This window comes from Sorex fumeus, unplaced genomic scaffold (genome assembly GCF_029834395.1).
Source record: "Sorex fumeus unplaced genomic scaffold, SorFum_2.1 ptg000071l, whole genome shotgun sequence".
NCBI classification, from domain to species: domain Eukaryota; kingdom Metazoa; phylum Chordata; class Mammalia; order Eulipotyphla; family Soricidae; genus Sorex; species Sorex fumeus.
The window spans coordinates 55700-72040 of NW_026606128.1; the positions used below are offsets into that span (position 1 = coordinate 55700).

Consider the following 16341-nt stretch of genomic DNA (forward strand, 5'->3'; position numbering starts at 1 on the left):
TAAATTGGAGAGCAAAATTTACTTCAAGAATTGTTCTACCAGCAGAATTCCCATATTCAAATAAAAAAAACCCAGACATTTAATATGCTCAAACCAATAGCATTAAATATTTTTATATTAGTTTTTCTCTAAATATACGATGCAAACTGAACATTACCTATGCATTTACTTATATTCAACACTTTTTGAATTAATACAATAATTTTATTATTCTCTTTGGAAAATAAGCAAAGGAATGAGTTTTATTAGAATAAACATAACATAGCTCTATCAAATCATTGAAATATTTTTGGCAACATTTTGGGCAATATTTAAATTACCCAGGTCTCGAGTGATAGCACAGTGGGTGGGGCGTTTGCCTTGCACGCAGCCAACATGGCTGACCCGAGTTCAATTCCTCTGCCACTCTCAGAGAGCCTTGCAAGCTACCGAGAGTATCTCGCCCACACAGCAAAGCCTGGCAAGCTACCCGTGACGTATTCGATATGTCAAACACCGTAAAAACAAAGTCTCACAATGGACACGTTACTGGGCCCGCTTGAGCAAATTGATGAACAACGGGAGGACAATGACAATGACAATTTAAATGACCAAATAGTAATTTAAATCCAATTAGTAATTTAAATCCTATATAGTAGTTTTAATAAGTCAACTGTCAGCTCTAGAAATAAGGAAAAAATTTAGAGGAGTAACTATAGGCTTGGATTTTCTAAAGGGATTGCAACATATAGAATTCCTTGACATTTTTAGGTTTTCAAAAACAAGTTTGATAATGCAGTTTTAATGTGTCTGATATTATCTTATATTGATAATGCTATATAACAAAATGTGATATGGAATTGAGCAATTCAAAAAGATATAAGTAAATGATACTTCAGTAAGACTAATTGTAAATTAGAATTAACTTACCACAAGTCAATTTTTTTGGTTTTGTCTTGTTTTGTTTTGGCGCCACAGCTAGCTGTGCTCAGGGCTTCTTCCTGGCTCTGTGCTCAGGGATCACTTCTGAGGGTTCAAGGGACCATAGATGGACCCATGTCAGAAGCCTGCAAAGCAAGCTCCCTTTCTGCTGTACTGTCTCTCTGGCACTGTCAATTTAAAATTTTTTTAAAGAAAAGTAAGTCACTCTATTTCCAACTATAAATCAAATTATGACTTATAGCAGATCTTTAATTCAAAAAATCATTAAATGCTAAGAAATTTATTTGTATTCTTAAAAATTAAAAATTAAAAAAATTAAGGAATTATTTAATTAATTAATTATGATTTTCTTGTGTTGTTGTAAAAACATCCATCAGGTTTGAATTTGCTATCTTTCAGATTTTATTTCATCACATGAACTCATTCAAGAAGATCCATAGCACTAAAGTACTATAAAATTTTAAAAAAAGCTCTTTAATTGTTCACATTTTTACTTGCTCAATTCTAAATATTACTATATAGATGAATTTCTTAAAATACATTTAAACTGAGTTGTGGGGGGAGGGGTGAAGCAGCTGAACGATGAAGAATCTGCTCCTCATGTACATGGGCCTGGGCTCTATCACCAGCACAGAAACAGCACCACCAATACAATGAAACTCTTAGAAATCTTGGGGAACAGTTCCCAAAGTTAAAGAATGCAGACATCCAGATCCAAGGAACCAGAAGAGTACCAGCTAAAAGAGACCTGAATAAAAACACTCCAAGGCTAAGCGAAATGAGTCAAAAAGAGAGGGACAGACATAGAAAGATTGCGTTTATCTGGGAATATAAAGTAACAAAATAAGAGACTAACAACCAAGAATAGCCGAGATAAGTACCAGGAGGTTCACTCCATGACTTGGAGGCCAGCCGCACATGCTGGGGAAAAATGGAAAAGGCAGCTCAGATAGAGAAGGGAGCACCAAATAATGGGTGTTTGGAGGATCCTCCCAGAATGGGAGAAGCATGCTGATAGTAGACTCTAGACCTAACATGATTGCCACTCAATGCCTCTTTTGCAAACCACAATACCCAAAAGGAGAGAGAAACAAAAGGGAATGCCACAGGGGTGGTATGGGATGGGGGGATGGGGCGGTGGGAGGGATACTGGGAGCACTGGAGGTGGAGAATGGGCACTGATGGAGGGATGGGTACTCAATCATTGTATAACTGAAATCCAAGCACAAAAATTTGTACTTCTACAACTGTACCTCATGGTGTTTCACTAATAAAAATTAAAAAACAAGTCAAAAAATAAATATTTAAACTTTAAATTCAATTACTATGCCATGTAACTCAATTTTCAGGTTCATTTTAGGGGCAGAAAAATCAGAATCAAGTTTGTCATCATCAGATATAGTACAAAATAATAGGAAAAAATTTAATTTTTTAAACTGAGCTATATTTTAAGTGATTCACAGTACTAAGGGGATCAAGTGTAAACTATTGTTTTATTTACTTTCAATAATTCCTAGGTTCTCAAAGATTTGCTCAAATGAAATGTTCACTCCTAAATAATACTAAATAATACTATTTATCTTTGTTCTCAGAGAGCCTGGCAAGCTACAGAGAGCATCTCGCCCACACGGCAAAGTTTGGCAAGCTACCCGTGGCCTATTTGATATGCCAAACACAGTAACAACAAGTGTCACAGTGGAGACATTACTGGGCCCGCTCGGGCAAATCGATGGACAACTGGTGGACATTGCTACAGTGCTACAGTGCTACCTAAAATTAATATTACTTCTTTTTTTTGGGGGGGGCATATCTAGCGATGCACAGGTATTAGTCCTGGCTATGCACCCAGGAGTTACTCCCGATGGTGCTCAGGGAACCATATGGGATGCTGGCGACCGAACCCAGGTTGGCCGTGTGCAAGGCAAATGCCCTACCCGCTGTGCGGCTTAATTTGTGGCTCCAGTCTCAAATTAATATTGTTTTAAGTACAAAAAAAGGTCAAATGAACTCCTCTCAATACTCAAATATAACTTTTATAAGTGGAAGCACACTTCAAATAGTCTGATAAATAATTTGAATAGAAGTATAGCTTTAAGGAATGCATGCAGGTAAGAAATGCTGAAGAGAAAAAGCACACCACACTGTATTCTGATATTTGAGAAAACAGCATTTTCTCAAATGACTGCTGCCATTCAGTTGTCTGGTGATGGAGACTGAATGTGTACATGGTCTGTTTCACCAGCAGGGTGAGCTCGGTCCTCTATGATAAACGTTTCTATGTAAATCTCATGTAAGCTAAAAGAAATCTTTTCTATAGTTACCAGCATGGGTGAATACATGCATAAAAGCAAACTGTTAAATATGATTGTATACTAATACTAATTTATTATTTACTATTAAATATGATGGTATAAAAATTTCATAGAGCAGCCCTACAAAAAGAGCTTTAAAAAGTAATTACTATATTAAGATTCTACCACATGTTTTGTAGTCAGTGTCACCAAAGTAAAATTATATTTCACTGAAGTATTTAAATCGCTCCTATTTTTCTTATTACTAATCTTTATTGTTTTCTCACTTGTATTTGCTAAATTTTGTTTTGCTTTTCCTATTCTTTTTTTAATTCCACATGCTTGGTTTTTCATCTTTTATAGGATTATGGTTTAGCTCTATACTAAACATTAAAATAAAGTGAATTATTTTCAATGTAAATATACAAAGCATATTGAAAATATTTCAAATTTTAAGTGTACAATAATTTTAAGCAAATATTATTACCAAATACAAATTTATTTATTTATTTTGCTTTTTTTAGGTCATACCCAGCGATGCACAGGGGTTACTCCTGGCTCATGCACTCAGGAATCACTCCTGGCGGTGCTCAGGGAATCATATGGGATGTTGGGAATTCAACTAGGGTTGGCTGCGTGCAAGACAAACGCCCTATCCACTGTGCTATCGCTCCAGCCCCCAAATACAAATTTTACATATAAAAAATTTCAGAAAATTTAACCACAATTCTGGAGCGATAGCACAGCGGGTAGGGCGTTCGCCTTACAAGCGGCCAACATGGCCGACCCGAGTTCGATTCCTCTGCCCCTCTCGGAGAGCCCGGAAAGCTACCGAGAGTATTCGATATGCCAGACACAGTAACAACAAAGTCTCCAATGGAGACGTTACTGGGCCCGCTCGAGCAAATCGACGATCAACGGGAGGGCCTTTACCTTTACCTTTCTGAACAAACTGCCAAATATAGAGGATTATTTCATCAACATAAAGGAGAAAGTGCTTAATAACTGACCTAGTAGAAGAAGGTACTATGGCCAAATGTCTTCCAATGCAGCTTCAAATGGTTGAGTATAAAAGTTTATCCATAGGATTATAAGATCAAGTTAACCTATATATGTATTAAAAAGGATGTTTAAGTCAATAAAGTTCAATGTCACCTTAAAAATCAAACACATTAGTTTATAATACGAAACAGTATTGTCATGACATTATAAAATAAATAAAACTGCATCTTTAATAACAAATTGCAATCTTCAGATTAGTTATGTGGATAGATTATGGCATTATTCACACAAAACTTTTAGAAAACAAGAAAGCGTACATGCTGTCTGAAAACCCAGAAAATACGAGCAGGTATTAAAAGCAGAAATAATGGTGCCTCGCCTGGACTCCTTAACCCCTACTCCTCTATACCACATGGACCCTCAGACTGCAGAAAGAGCTGTCAGAAACCTAAGAAACTGAGATGGGACATTTTGGCTCTCAAGTAACTTTTAATACCTAATAATATATATAATTTCTTAGACTTTTAACAAAGAATACACTGAACTAACAACATTTTTAAGTTATGCAACTCAGACTTATGTAAAAACAATTGTTTCCGATAATGCTCAATAACATTAAAGGTATATTACAGAGATAGGTATATTATTATGGCCATTCGCTTTGAAAGAAATTCCGAGAATAAACATAGCTTTCAACGTTAATTCACACAATGAATATATGACCAACTTAAATTTTTAAAAAAAATTTTTTTTTGCTTTTTGGGTCACACCTGGCGATGCACAGGGGTTACTCCTGGCTCTGCACTCAGGAGTTACTCCTGGCGGTGCTCAGGGGACCATATGTGATGCTGGGAGGACTGCTCCACATCTTGGAAGCCGGCAGCACATGCCGGGGGGGAAAGGCAGTTCAGACAGAAAAGGGAACACCAAGTAAAGGGTTTTTGGAGGACTTGTGGGGATGCAAGATGCGTGCTGAAAGGCTGAAAGTAGAATATAGACCGAACATGATGTCCACTCAATACCTCTATTGCAAACCCCGACAACCTAAAGGAAAGAGAGAGAAAGAGGGAATGCCCTGCCATAGAGGTGGGGTGGGGTGGGGGTGGGGTAGTGGGCAGGCTACTGGGTTCATTGTTGGAGAATGGATGGGCACTAGTGGATGGATGGGTACTTGATCATTGTATAACTGAAACCCAAATACGAAAGTTTGTAAGTCTATTTACAAACTAGTTAGCATGTAACTGTACATGGTATCTCACTAATAAATATATATGTATATATTATCATTACAACATATAATTATAACTCATAAAAATTAAATTTACAAAATCCAAGGAGATTAATCTTTACAATATAATTAAGGGAAAAGGTTTATAGAAATACTAACTACCTAGTCATGCATGGTGTCCTGTATTTGATTGAACAAAAATCTTATATATAACGTAAAATCTTCTTGAGATACACATTTCAGTCATTTCTTGGGATTATTAAAAAAGGAAATCTATCAAAAGAAAAAATAGATTAAATTTCTTATGTTTCAGATATTTATCATATTTCTCTAAGAAAGCATCTTTAAATAAACTAGTTACTTCATAAAACAGAACTGAGCTTGAAATTCACTAGAAAAAATTAACAGCAGGCACAAACTAGGCAAATTATCAGCAATTGACTAGTTTCTCATATTTCATATGTTTCCCATTTTTCTAAGAGAGTTTCCTTAAATAAACTACTTCATAAAAATGGATTGAGCTTAAAAATTCACTAGGACAAATGAATACTAGGCACAAAATGGGCAAAATATCAGGTAGTGCAACAGGCAGAATGCTCTCATTGAGCATATAGCCAGACTTGATCTTCAGCACCCTGATCATCATCAGGACTGAGCCCTGAGCACAGAGGCAGGAGTAAGTCCTGAGCACACCCAGGTGTGGCTTAATCAAAGCCCACCCACAAATGTTTCCCTCAATTCCCTGTTCTGTCACAATCACATCTCAGGGTTCATTCCCACTGGTGACTGTCAAATACACTTACTTTGCTTCTTCATCCTCCACATGAGGATGATCATCTGGCATTTGTCTTTTTCTTCTCAGCTCACTTATTATAACAGCTTCCAATTCCATCCAAGTTTCAGCCAGGTGAAGCTTTCACCTCTTCTCACAGCTGAGCGGTATTGCACGTGTGTTTGTACAAGCTCTTTATCCACTCATCTCTTGTGGGCACTTGCGTTGTTTCCAGATCCTGGCTGCAGTCAACAATGCTGTGATGAGTACAGGTGTGGAGATGTCCTTCAGGCTGAGTCAAACCAGTCTCTCCAATGAAAAATGAGGTTCCTATCTGGCACACCCCCACTGGCACTTACTCATTTCTGGCTTTGTGTTACACATTTGTGAGTCCCCATGTGAGTGATGTTTTATTTTCACTTTGATTTGCATTTCCCTTATAATCAATGATGACGAATTTCCTTTGCCTCTGTGTCAATTTCACATCTTGAGACCATGTCATTCCTTTCCACATTTTTGAATCGGTTTTTCTGATGGAGAGCTTTAAGAGCGCTTTATGTATCTTGGATATTAGTCCTTTATCTTGCGTATGGTCTCAAAATCCTTTCAATCAGTAGAATGTCTTTTAATTGTAGGGCACATTGCTCACAGAATGCAGAAGTTTTCTAGTTTGAAATAGTTCCGTTTCTGTTTTTATTACCTTTGCCACTTGAGTTCTTACATTTCAGACTTCACTGTGGTCATGATTTTGGAGAGTCTTGCCTATGTTTCCCCAATGGATTTTTCAAGATTCAAGTGCAATATAAAAATTTTATTTGAGTTAATTTTTGTTTACAGGGTGAAAGAGGGGTCTATTTTTCCCTTATTGCTTCTGTTTTATTCTTTTTCTTATTTTTCACGACTGTCTGAGATTTCTAACACCTTACTCTGGATGGAGCAGGTCAAGATCTCAAACCGTTTCATAATTGCAAGCACTGTGGGAAAGCACAGGGTCACTCCAGACCCAAGTATGATGAAGGTTTGCACCTAATTTCATTTTTTTAATTGTGACTATCTAGTTTTCCCGTAATCATTGGCTAAAGAGGTTTCCTTGCTCCAATTCATGCACTTCTTCATAAATAAATTGCTCATGCATCTGAGGGTTTCTCCCTGACCTCTCAATCCTATGCCATTGAGAAGAGACTTTTTTTCTTCCAGTACCAACCAATTTTGATTGCTAAAACTTTGTGTCAGATTTTAAAGTCTGGGGACACAATGCCTCCCATTTTTCCTCAAGATTGCTTTGGCTATGTCAGGAGTTTTGTAGCTTAATGCAAATTTTAGAAAAATTTACTCCATGTCCTTGAATAAAGCCATGGAAATTTTATCGGAATTTGCTGTTTCTGTAAACTGCTTTGAGTTAAGATAGTCATTTTCAAGATGGCAATTCTTATGATCCTTAAACCAAGAATATGTTTCTATTACATTAGTTCATTTTAAATTCCTTTCAGAAGTTTTGCAGTTTTCACTAAATAGGTCTTTTACCTCCTTTGTTAAACTAAGGGGTTTCTGTTTTTTACATGATTGCAATCGGGTTTATTTCTATTCCGGATTTGGGTTTTTTTTTTTCTGTTGTTTGTTTGTTTACATGTAAGAATAAATTAGAATCCTGTGCATTGGTTTTGTAGCCTGCTACTTTACTATATAAATATATTGTTTTGAGGGGTTTTTCAGAGGAGCCTTTTTGGGTTCCTACATACGAAATTCCTAACAGTGCTTTGCAGGTTTTAATAAGTAAATCTTTCACCTCCTTTCTAAAAATTGATTCCACATTACCTAATTTTTTTCATAACTATAAGCAGGATTTTTAAATTAAATCACTCTTTTATCATTGTTTACATATAAAATCACAAAAGATTTTCCTGTTTGCTTTCGTAAGCTGCAACTTTACTGTAAAGATTTATTGCTTCTAGGAGTGTTTAATTAATGTTTGGTTTTGCAGTCTTAGGGTTCTTGATATGTCATTTGTAAACAGTGAATTTGATTTCTTTGCCAATTTGAACACAAATTTAAATTTTTTTCTTGCTTAATTTCTGTGGCAGCAGCTATCAGAACTGTATTGAATAATAGTGCTCTCAATATATTGTTACATCCATAACAGCGTTCGGAAGTCAAGCACTAAAGATACAAATTGTGATTGAAGCCGACTTCAGGTTAACCATGTCACCATAACACTAGAAAATACTTTATCTGTGAAACAAACAAAGAAAAAACTATACTGTATTTACAGAATAAAATAAGAGATTCACACTGTGCTAACATACACCTACAGAAAACAAAGGCAATAAGAAAAATACAAAACCCAAGAAAAGTAAGACATAAATAACATTTTTCCCTTTCCGATATCTGGGCCATTCTCAGTGGTACCTGAGAGTGACTCCCAGTTATTTGCTTGGGGACTTCCTGTGGACCTTGGGGGGCCAAGCAGTGCCAGGGACCCAGCACAGAAGATCCATGGCAAAACATGCTCTCAAGCCATCTGAGTCTTTGCTCTGGACAGAGGATTATTTTTTAAGGGCAATACTGACTCTGTCACCAGTGGCAATTACTTTTAATAAAAGTTTACTCTTCCCCATAAAAAAACATAAATGGCCAAATACATTTTTAAAAACACACAAAAGCCAGTAACCTACTTTATATCGTCTACAAGAAATTCTCCAGCTCTAGAGACACACAAAGGTCAAAAAAAATGGAAAGAGATTTCTCATGATGGGAGAATTATGCTGAAAGTGGACTATAGACCAAACATGATTGCCACTCAATGCCTCTTTTGCAGACCACAGCACCCAAAAGGAGAGAGAGAACAAAAGGGAATGCCCTGCCACAGAGGCAAGGTGGGACGGGGGAAAAGCGGGGTGGGAGGAATACCGGGATCAGTGGTGGTGGAGAATGGGCACTGGTGGACGGATGGGTACTTGATCATTGTATAACTGAAACCCAAGCACAAAAATGTGTAAGTCTGCAACTGTACCTCATGATGTCTCACTATAAAAAAAAAATTACATTGTCATCAAAACTTATTAAAATAAATAAATAAATAATGTTCTTCTGAAAAAAATTAAAAAATAAAAAAGGTTACTTAGGAAAAAAAAAAGAAATCCAAGCACAAAAATTTGTTAAGTCTACAACTGTACCTCATGGTGTTTCACTAATACAAATTTAAAAAAAAAGATTTCCCATGCAAATTTGCTCGAGCGGGCCCAGTAACGTCTCCATTGGAGACTTTTGTTGTTACTGTGTCTGGCATATCGAATACTCTCGGTAGCTTGCCGGGCTCTCCAAGAGGGACTGAGGAATCGAACTCGGGTCGGCCATGTTGGCCGCTTGTAAGGCAAACGCCCTACCGCTGTGAAATAATAGCCAAAAAGGAGCCACAAATGTAACCACAGTAATATTAGACAAAACACTTACCAAGAAAAGCCTGTATGAGTGTTTGGATGAGCACATGCGGCCAAGAGACCTGAGCGTTGGTGCTGGAGAAGCAGGAACCTTGAGAGCAGCGAGTGAATCCACGGAACTGTGAGGTCTGGAAAACGGGTCTGCAGCAGGAGATGAGGCAACCAGGGCATTTCCTCCCCAATGAAATGGGTTCATGTTTCCACGAACAGCCTTCACCAGGCATAGAAGAGGATGTTATCTGCTTAGATCCCTGTAGAAAAAGCTCCAGAATTTGTGTAATAGCTTAGAAAGGTCAAAGGAGTGAGGAGCTCTCTTAGATCTCCCATCCTGTCCAGCAGCAAAATCCTGCTCTTTTGTTTCCACAGGGCAACCAACAATCACCCTAATACCAAAAGCAGTCAGAAACAGCACAAAAAAGGAAAACTACAAACCAATAGCCCTGAAAAATAAAGATTATATGAACCTATCAATATATGCAGGGAACACATTTGACAAAATCCAACATCCATTAATGATTAAAAACTCTCAATAAAAAAATGGAGCTGGAGAAATTTTCCTCAATATAGTTAAAACCATTTAACACAAATCCATAGAAAGCATAGTACTGCATGGAGGAAAACTAAAAGCCTTCCCTTTCAGATGAGGCACAAGAAAAGGATGGGCTTTCTCACAATTTCTATTCAATATTGTACGGTAAGTCCATGCCATAGTAATCACACAAGAAGATATTAAGGTAACCAGGTAAAAAGTCAAGCTCTCTTGATTTGCAAATTACATGATCACTTCACTTAATCACTTAATCCCCGTTATTCATCCATTTATTCGAGCGGGTGCCAGTAACGTCTCCATTCATCCTGGTTGCGTGCTAGCGTAGCCCAATGGTATCTGTTCATTCTAGGAACATGCAGAGCGTCAAACCGATCATTTAGGGTCTTGACGAAGAAGTCTGACCATCTTATAGGTGGGCGTCCACGTGATCTTTTGATGTCCCGTGGAATCCAATCAGTAATGGCTCTAGTCCAGCGGTTGTCTGTAAATCTCATTACGTGTCCAGCCCATCTGATTTTTGATGTCTTGGCAAATGAGACAGCGTCCCTGATTCTTGAGCGTTGACGAAGATCAGAACTCCGGATTCTATCTCTCATTTGAGTGAATCGTGATATTCCAAGCATAGTTCTTTCGATTCTTCTTTGAGAGACCCGAATAGCGTTCTCATCCTGTTTTCGTAGGGTCCAGGTCTCTGAGGCATATGTTAATGCAGGAAGAATAGTGGAATCAAAGAGATGTGCTCGTAGCTGGAGGTTCTTTGTCCTTTTATTTGTTTCTTCAATGCTCTTGAAGGCATTCCAAGCCGCTCTCTTCCTCCTGCGTAACTCAGGTGCCAGGTCATTCATCATGTTGATTTCTCGACCTAGGTATATATAACTGTTGCATTCGGAGATGGTGGTTTCGTTGAGAACGAATGGAGCGTCAGGAACAAGGCTGTTTCTCATAAACATTGTCTTCATAAGATTCAGCTGTAGTCCGACCTTTCCACATTCACGGTCAAAGTCGTTCAGCATTTGTGCCACTTGGCTGATGTTTGGTGTTATTAGAACGATGTCATCAGCAAAGCGGAGGTGGTGTAGTTGCCGACCATCTATCTTCACTCCCATGTTTTCCCATTCCAGTCGTCGCATGATGTTCTCGAGGGTGGCACTGAAGAGTTTTGGTGAAATGGTATCACCCTGCCGAACCCCTCTCTTGATATGGATGATTACTTCTTTGTAGAATGGTGAGATCTTGGTAGTGAATCCGCAATAGAGCTCACGAAGGATCCTGATGTATTGAGTTTGTACGCCCTGATTGGCTAGGGCTTCCATGACCGCTTCCGTCTCAACAGAATCAAAGGCCTTCTTTAAGTCAATGAACGTTAGAGAGAGAGGCATCTTGAACTCCCGAGATACCTCAATGAGCTTGGTTATTGTGTGGATATGGTCGATGGTACTGAATCCTTTTCGGAATCCAGCTTTTTCACATTGTTGTCCTTCATCTAGTGTTCTGCTAATCCTATTCAGGATGACTCGAGTGAATAGTTTGTAGATGACAGACAACAGGCAGATTGGACGATAGGTGCCAATGTCGTTGATGTCTCCTTTCTTGTATAGTAGTACAGTCCTGCTGGTTTTCCATTGGGATGGAACCTTGCATTCAGACAGGTAGCGTGTGAAGAGTCCAGCCAATGTATTGATGAGTACTGATGGTAAGTTCTTCAGGTGTTCAGGTCTGATCTTGTCTGGGCCAGGTGCTCTTTGTTTCTTTACCGACGAGATGGCATGTTGGATTTCGGAAGGGAGAACATTGGGAACGACATATCCATCATGTGGTATGTGGTATGTGGGCAAGTGGATGTGGCTATTAAAGAGATCTGAGTAGAAGTCATGAATAATCTTCTCCATTGCCCTTCTGGAAGATGTGATAGATCCATCATGATGTCGGAGGGCAGTCATCTTGGTTTTGTAGTTGGTGATACTGTACTTAAAAGCTCTGAACACTTTACCTAAAAAAACCCTCCTAGAAACAAGAGAATTGAATGATAAAGCAGAAGGCTAGTGAATAGACAGACACCTCTCAGAGGAAGATAGGTGGATGAGCAGTAGGCAAATGAAAAAATGCTCAGCATCACTTATCAGAGAAATCCAAATCAAGACAACAAGGACACATACCACCTCACACCAGTGAGAATACAATCTGTTCATAGACTAGAAGGATTAACATAACCAAGATGGCAATAATCCTCCAAAGCATTATACAGATTCAATGAAATTGTATGATTCAATAAATCATTATACAGATTCACTTCTTTATAAAAAATGCCCCTTGTATTTCCTGCCATTTATATGGGCTGACAAATCCCCACCCAAAATAGCCAAAGCAATCCTAGGGAAAAAGAGAACTGGAGGAATCACTCTGCCAATCTCAACTATACTGCAAAGCTGTAGTAATTAAAGCAGTGTGGTATTAGAATAATACCACAGACCTTGGTATGTAAAATAATAAACAGACTTTAAGACCAATGAAATAGAACTGAAAACCCAGGAACAGATCCTCAGGTATATGGACAGCTAATCTTGAGTAAATAAGCAAAACATCCGAGGTGGAGCATGAGAACTTCTTCCACAAATGGTGCTGGGAAAACTAGTTGGTCAATGCAAAAAAAAAAAAAAAAGAAAGAAAGAAATCAGAACCTTTTCTAATACCATGTACAAAAGTCAAATCAAAATGGTTAAGTATCTCAATACCCAAAAAAACATAGGCAGAAGAACACTTACGGACACTTAAAGCTAGAGGCATCTTTAAGGAGCCAACTGCCACTGGCCAAGCAAACGGAATCACAGATAAACAGAACAATATCAAAACAACTTATCTCAATGAAAACTGTTACAAAAACAAAAAGATTCCCCCCAAATTGGAAGATAATTGACCATCATTTATTTGATAAATTGTTAATATCCAAGATGCATATAAGCACTGATAGAACCATGGGAAAAATCCAACCCCATAAAAAATGGAGAGAAGAGATAAACCGAAACTTCTTCAAAGACATACAAATGATCAAAAGGCATATGAAAAAATGCTATACATAAGTAATCATCATGGGAATGGAAATCAAAACAATGAGATAGCACTTTACACTACAAAACTGGCATATATCAAAGGATGAGGAAGAAGAGGCTGGGCTGATAAAATCTCAGGGCCAAAATAGGCTGCCAAAACGAAGAAGGACAAAAATGACTGTCTGTACTTTCAGTGCACGTATGCTGGCTCAGATGCATCCATCGAGGACCTGATGGTGCAGGCGCGAAAAATCAAGTACAACATCATTGGTCTGACCGAGACGAGAAGGCATCAATCACATCATGCCATTTTTGACACTGGGGAAGAGCTGTTCTTCGGAACACGTGACAAAAGAGGCGTCGGTGGTGTCGGTTTCCTTGTCAACACAAACTTGGCCATAAACATTGATTCATTTGAATGCCTAATAATCCGAATCGGACAATTACGCTTAAATAGGTGTGGCTGGAGAAGTTCTATAAAGAAGACCACACCTTCTACAAGATCATTGTCAGTGATTTTAATACCAAGATAGGACCGAGAAGATCAGCCTAAGAACTCCACATCAGGACCCATGGCCTAGAATGGAACGAACAGGGTGAGAGAGTGTCCGAGTTCATCATGTCGACCAAGACCATCTATGGTAACTCAAAACTACAGAAGGCCAAATCTAAACGTTGGATATGGGAGTCTCCCAGTGGATGATTCCACAATGAAATTGACCACATCATATTCAATCAATGGTCTTGCCTGACCGATATTGCTGTCTGCGCTCTCCCCTTGCTCCAAAGAGGTGCATAATAGCAAAAGGATGCTTAGCGCGTGTGTGCATGTGCAAGAACTACTGGCAAAGGCCAGATTCCTGCACAAGACCAACCCGAGCTCAATCCTTGAGACCCCAGATGTCTCTGAGGCCTCCAGGAGAGACCTCTAAAATGCAGAACCAGGGTAAACCCAGGGCACTGCAGGGTGTGGCCGCAAAACAAATGAAAAAAAAAAAAAAACAACTGGAGGCAACTGAATGCAGCCTAAAGCTGCAGTGCTGACCCTCTCATGGCCCATAGTCGTGGCCATGTCCCTGTGTGTGGCAGCTGCAGACTCTGGAAGTCAAAGTGTGGTTCATTTTGGGGATCCTTGTATGGTCACCATCCTCATGTCCCTTGGGGGAACTTGCAGCACTTGGTGCCCTACACGAAGCCTAAGTTCCAGAGGCCCATCATCAGGATGTTGCCCATGTTACACCCACATGTCACACAGCTGGGTGTCTCTGAAGTATCACCAAATACGTGGACACCTTATGGTAGTGATAGGAAGCCTAGGTCCTCTACAAATTCACGAGCTTCCTAGTCAACTTCCTGAAGAGCTGTTTTCAACATGGAAGTCATGTGGAAAGGCAAAGAGAAGCACAAGTCCTCACTTCCCTTCTTCTGCTGCCTTCTTTGCTCCATGGGAGAAATTCTGCTGCCCTGCTGCAAGAGGGTTGTGCTGCAGGCTGTGTGTATGTCACGATCAGACTGGCCACCACCGCTGAGATCTGTGAGACGTGCAACATCTATGTGAAGGAACATTCAGCTTGCAGAGAGCTTGCGTTCATTTGGTCATCATCAACGTGCCCCCGTTCTTTGCCATGTATAGACTCCTGATATTTTATTATACACCAAAGGAGGATCTGAGCCCATCTAGCAAATGGTGATGTTCTTTCATGTGAAGCTCATTATCTTCTGGAAAACAGTGGTGATTGCTTTGTTGGTAAAAACTTCATGTGATTTCAGAGAGCAGAGACAGAAACATTCTGCATAGAAATGTTCATTGCTGCCATAGTCCACCACTACACCTTATATGGGAGATCAAGAATTACGAGTGTGCAACTCTTTGTTCCTCAAAACGTCACTTTTTCCACTTCACAACCACATACTGGTAATTACCACGAGCTTGGAGACACACTGATGGCACAGAACGTGCTCAGTACAGTTAGAGGTACCTGAAGACCTTTAAAATGACAAAGAACATCACATAAAAGTCGAAACTTCGGAATCCATAATCCAGTGCTGCACTTCTTTATGCTTTTTCTTTCTTCCTTTATTTCTCTATCTTCCTTTCTTCCCTCCTTCATTTCCTCCTACCGTGCTCCCCTCTCCCTTTCTCCTCTTTTTCTTTTATTCTTTCCTTTTTCCTTCCTCCCATCCTAGACCATGGGTTGGACAGCCAATCTATGGAGAAGACATCAGACATAAGGACGGTCGGTCCAGGTACAAGTTCCAGTTCTGCACAGACTCATTAGGCTCACCTTGACCTGCCTCCAGTGAGGCTCCCACACTCCCACAGGGAGTGTCCCAGTGTCTGCCCACAGGAACTGAGGGGGGGTGTGAAAGAAAGAAAGAAAGAAAGAAAGAAAGAAAGAAAGAGAGAGAGAGAGAGAGAGGTCTGCCATAGAGGCAGACAGATGGGGGGAAGGAAGACACATGGAGAACATGCATACTGGCATACTGCTGAAGAAATGGGTGTTGGAACATTGTATGACTGAAACCCAATCATGAAAAACTTTGTAACTGTGTATCTCATGGTGATTCAATGCAAAAAAAATATTTTAAGTGCCTCTCAAATCTGTTTGTGTGCGTGCGTGTGAGAGAGAGAGAGCAAGAGAGCGAGAGTGAGAGAGAGAGAGAGAGAGAGAGAGAGACTATCTTTCTAGTCACTGTATCTGTATGTATTTGAAATACTGGAACGTTAAAGCCAGGTTAAAATCAAAATTAAAGGCCTTTAGGACAAGCTGGAGTTCAGTTGTGAAGTCACATGTACCAATATTTAGAACTATCTGGTTTTTGAGATATTTTTAATGATTCTAGGATGACTAGACTAAGGACTCCACCCAGCTACTTAGTGAAGTTGAAAGGAGAGCAAGCCAGCCATACCCTGGAGAACTTATGGTTTACTTGTGAAGAGTTAGCCCTGATACTAACTGGAAGAGGCCACTTTAATATGGGAGCAGCCTGGAAGTTGTCTTTCCTTGCAGTTTCATTAAAGAACAAATTTAATAAATCAAGATAATTAATTGTAATCACCATTTTTAATTAAATTGTTAGATGTATGTTAAA

The 16341-nt window shown here is 39.1% G+C and overlaps 1 non-coding gene across 1 annotated transcript; it reads right to left on the reverse strand.

The window, feature by feature from the left end:
- Positions 1 to 7113: 7113 nt before the first annotated feature.
- LOC130037228 (small nucleolar RNA SNORA9) lies at positions 7114 to 7240 on the reverse strand. The gene has a single exon (XR_008794481.1). It is a non-coding gene; the product is annotated as a small nucleolar RNA SNORA9 (small nucleolar RNA).
- Positions 7241 to 16341: the final 9101 nt, after the last annotated feature.